This window comes from Hippopotamus amphibius, chromosome 8 (genome assembly GCF_030028045.1).
Source record: "Hippopotamus amphibius kiboko isolate mHipAmp2 chromosome 8, mHipAmp2.hap2, whole genome shotgun sequence".
NCBI lineage: Eukaryota > Metazoa > Chordata > Mammalia > Artiodactyla > Hippopotamidae > Hippopotamus > Hippopotamus amphibius.
The window spans coordinates 67,117,228-67,122,221 of NC_080193.1; the positions used below are offsets into that span (position 1 = coordinate 67,117,228).

Here is a 4,994-nt window from a genome sequence, read left to right on the forward strand (position 1 = left end):
TACTTCCTTAAAATAGCCACGAGAAAGTCCTGAGAAGTGTATAAGCCATTACTTTCTCATGAATAATCTACCTTCAGGTAGCTAGTGAATGTGGCAACAGCTTCAAATTAATGTCTATGGACCCAAAGAGAATGACCAACTGTGAGCAGACACTTGAGCATCAGTAGAGGCTCCATAACTCCTCCAGATAAAAAAGGTCACCCTACGTTTCACAAGTAATTTAAAGCATATGTGACAGAGTTCCTCTGACCAGTGCAGTTTCTGAAGAGCAGTAGGAGAGTAAGATGTGGAGAGCAGGGCTGATTCCTTTAATAAGGAGTAAGTGCGTGAACGCCCAGCTTTGGAAAAGGTTGCCAGGGAAATATGATTCATAGAGCTGGCATTTCAGCCAGACCTTGAAGGGCAAACAGGCTCTGAACATTTAGAAAGTGAAGGGAGGAGTTTTCTGTATCAAAGTAACAATCTGAAAAATGCACGGAAGGGTGGAAATGTGGGCAGTGTACTTAGAAAGAGAACAGTTCCGTTTGTCTGGAGTGTAGCTGAGGTTCTCATACTATTGAATCCTCAACTATTTAAAATTGAAGATTCCAGGGTCTACCTCCAGAAACCTGTCTTTTAATCATCATTATAAATGAGTTTTTTGCAAAGGGATCACCGTCCCTACTTTGAGAAAAACTTGCATTGTGTTTTTAGTGGGTAGATGCGGGGGAGAGGCAGGGTCCAGGTTCCGGGTAACCTTGGCTTCAGGCCACAGAATTTATAATTTTTCTGTGGTCAACAAAGAGCTACTTTCCCCGGCAGTTTAATATTCGATATGAGGATAAAGGGGAAGGATGTGTTATAGATGATACCCAAGTCTGGATCCTAGGAGACACCATTAACAGAAGCAGGAAGCATGAGAGAGATTGGGGATGGTTCTTTGTTCACTTTCTGCCTTTAGGTGTGCTTAGCCTCTGCTTCCTTTGATTGCCTCTAGCACCACTTGCAGTGGAGGAGTAGATACCCTTGAGCACTGGTTTCCATCCCTTTGGTCTCGGGCTGGTCACACAAATCTTCCAGGAGTCAGTTCCTCGTCTGTGAGATGGAGATGACAATGTGGTATCTTTCCTGATCTGTTGATGGTCTCAATTGGGTAACACATCTAAAAGGGCTTTAGAGGACTGTTCATATGTGAGAAATTATTTTCCTAAGGAGAAAAGCCAATGTTTCAAAGTTCCTAGAAGGGCTAAATGAATGCTAGTACACCTATGCCGTGGCTTACATGTGTTTGCAGAGTATGCAAAGCTCATTATAAAATGCTCAGAGGAAAAAAAACTGCAATGCAAAATTGAATCTATAGAGTGATTATCCTTTTAAAATTACTGTATTATATGTGGGAAATATAGCTATATTTCAATAGTTGTTTTCTCTAGTGGTGAGATGGTACATAAATTCCTTTTTCTCCCCCCTTGATTTTTTTTCCCCTGTACTTTCAAAATTCTCTTCATGAGCATGTATTGCTATTTTTTTTACTTTTTTATCTTTATTGGAGTATAATTGCTTTACAGTATTGTGTTAGTTTCTGCTGCACAACAAAGTGAATCAGTTATATGTATACATATATCCCCATATCCCCTCCCTCCCACCCTCCTTATCTCACCCCTTTAGGTCTTCACAAAGCATCAAGCTGATCTCCCTGTGCTCTGTAGCAGCTTCCCACTAGCTATCTATTTTACATTTGGTAGTGTGTATATGTTAGTGCTACTCTCTCACTACATCCCAGCTTCCCCTTCACCCTCCCACCTCGCCCCAGTATCCTCAAGCCTGTTCTCTACGTCTGCATCTCTATTCCAGCCCTGCCACTAGGTTCATCAGTACCATTTTTCTAGATTCCATATATATGCATTAGCATATGGTATTTGTTTTTCTCTTTCTGATTTGCTTCACTCTGTATGACAGACTCTAGCTGTCTGTCACTACAAATAGCTCAATTTCATTCCTTTTTATGGCTAATATTCCATTGTGTACATGTGCCACATCTTCTTTATCCATTCACTGTTGATGGACATTGAGGTTGCTTCCATGTCCTGGCTATTGTAAATAGTGCTGCAATGAACACTGGGGTACATGTGTCTTTTTGGATTATGGTGTTCTCTGGGTATATGCCTAGGAGCGGGATTGCTGGGTCATATGGTAGTTCTATTTTTAGTTTTTTAAGGAAATTTCATACTGTTCTCCATAGTGGCTCTACCAACTTACATTCCCACCAGCAGTGCAGGAGGGTTCCCTTTTCTCCACACCCTCTCCAGCATTTAAAAATATGGAATGCTTCATGAATTTGTGCATCATCCTTGCACAGGGGCCATGCTAATCTTCTCTGTATTGTTCCAATTTTAGTATATGTGCTGCCAAAGTGAGCACACATATTGCTTTTGTAATCAGAAAGCAGAGACTATGTTTTTCAGTCTCAGAGCCCTAGAGCTATTCTGAAATCGGTGAGGTTGGGGAGCGGGATGCTCTGATGGCCTTTCTTCAAGGACCCCATTCTACTTTCATTTTCACGTTTCCTGCTTCAACACGGACCCATTTTCTTGACTGACTCTGTGTGTGTGTGTGTAGTTTAGATAGAGTCCTCGGGGAAAAGGAAAAGGAAAATGCCAAAAGGCATGCCTTGAGGTTGTGCAGACTAAGTCAATATATCTCGATGAGAACCATGAATCCTTCCAATGTCTAGAGTGGATTTGCTTCCAAATGTTTGCTTTCTTAATGGATTGTAAATAAATTGGAAGGGACCTAGCACTAGAGCCTAGTAAACACAGAGGATGCCAATGTCTGGAGAAAGGAAAAGAAGGGAATTTGTAGGAACAGGCCAGTGTCGTTCCCATAGAGGGCATCACCTAGTTTTGAATTTCTCTGATTTTTTTGTGGAGGATGGGAACAGTGAAAAAGCCAGGTATATGACAGGAGGCTTGCCTTGCCTTGTGCCCTGGGCGTCCAGAGAAACAAGAGCTGGTGCCTCCAGGATGTTTAACATGCTCCTCACAGCTTGAAGCCAGAGCAAGATCAAACTGCATACAAAGCTAGGACTTATTACCATCAGTATGGCAGACTTCTAAGGCCTGGGAATTAGCAAGATGAGAAGAGAGAGGTCTGCGTCTTCATTATGTGAGTTACTGAAATTTTTAGGATGAAGGACAGACACCAACTGGGCCATGAAGTCCACAAAGGGCAGGTAATGAGTGTTTCAGAAGATGTCCCTGAGGTGGGAATCATGACCATCCCAACTGGATTTCCAAATGACTGATCCTTTATTCAGAATGTTCATTCAGATCAATGTTATGAGACAAAATGATCCTCTCATGGTTAGCGCTACCGCTTTTTGTTCAGAAGAATGTGAGCGAGTTCGGGAAGCAGGGTTGGATAGCAAAGAGAAAATGTATCAATACAGGAGGGCAATAGCAGTCCATATTATATTAAAAGGTTTTCAACGTAAATTGCAGAAGTGAATTTTCAGACAATCACCAAGAGGAAAAAGTGTATAAAAAACTGTCCCATCATGCTTTCATGCCAACACCCCATTTTTTCACCTGAATTTATTGCAGGAAAGCAAATGAAAACATGTATGAATATGATATAGAAGCAACACGAAATATTTGAATGTTTGTTGAATTTGGCCACTAGCTTTTTTCTGGTCTTCACAAGAATGCTTTTACAAGAAATAAAGCATTTAACTTTATATCAAAGGCCATTTATTTTCCAATAAAGCAAAGACAAGAATTAAGCCCTCTAAATGTCTGTCATCTGGAATGATTGAGGTCTTAATTTGAGTATTTGTGTTTGTTTGTGTGCCTATTTTTGCTTTTGTCTGGAGGTGGAAGATAGGGTGGATTGAGTCAAATTGATAACTCTTTCAGTTTTCACTTCACTTTACTGGCATAGGACTAATAGAATTATTTCCCTAGCAACTTTTTTAGTGGTTATTTCTATCTATTAGAAGAATAAGCCTGTGTGTAAAAACAGAAATAAATCTATACTTACAATCTCTTGCTGGTTTAAGCTATCTTTTTATTTTGAAATATTCACTCTGCCATTTAAAAATACTTAGTTTCTACTTATTTCGTTTTTAATTGTCTCTTATTTATCAAAACATTACATTGTTCTCTTTAAGCATAACCTCAGAATTTTATCACCAAATACAGGTACCCAGGAATACAATAAAGATGAAGTTGAAGGCCATGTTTTTTTCCTTATATTAGGTTCATACTGAATGTCTTTGGGTTTTAGAAGTATATATGCATGGCTGGCATAGCTAATAAAGAATATACAGGTCTATACTTTAAAAGTTCAATACCATGCCAAACAGTAAACATTAAAATATGAATCTTTTGAAATGGTCATTGATTCTTGAAGAATTATGAACCCTCTCTCCCTTAGAACTCTGTTCATATTAAGTGTAATTTCATCCCTCAAACAAAGCTAGTTGGTGGCAATGATAGGGAAACATTGATTCCTCATGAAGTACTGAATCCTGCAATCAGTACCCCCAAAAGATCCAGAAGGCAAAATGCAACGCTACTGTTTTGTTTTTTTTCTTCCTCTTAGGTTGATTAGATTAAAATGTGGAGGATGTGAAAAGGGATCATCTTTAAAAGAAAGACAAAAAGTCAGCATAAACCCAAAATCAGATACCAAAAAGTTATTCTTTACTGAATTATTAACTGGAAAACCACATTAGATACCTCTTCAGAACACTAATGAAACAGAAAAAAGTTCATAGGAACACACTGTCACAGGATTTCGCAGCAAATCAACCATCTTCCCCAACCTCACTTGAAAAAAACCCAAAAAACGAAACCTGTCTCTCTCAAGGAAATAAACAAGGGACCCTAAAAGCCAAAAATGCGATGGTTGCAACAATAACCACTCACCTGGTAATTGGTAAATGATAATTGGAATGGCCCATGGGGGGCTTTTTCCCTCCTGATGTGACAAGTTTTATCCCTTTTACATCACGT

The 4,994-nt window shown here is 39.4% G+C and overlaps 1 non-coding gene across 1 annotated transcript; it reads right to left on the minus strand.

Moving 5' to 3' along the window:
* Nucleotides 1-2,293: 2,293 nt before the first annotated feature.
* Nucleotides 2,294-2,400, minus strand: LOC130859785 (U6 spliceosomal RNA). The gene has a single exon (XR_009055326.1). It is a non-coding gene; the product is annotated as a U6 spliceosomal RNA (small nuclear RNA).
* Nucleotides 2,401-4,994: the final 2,594 nt, after the last annotated feature.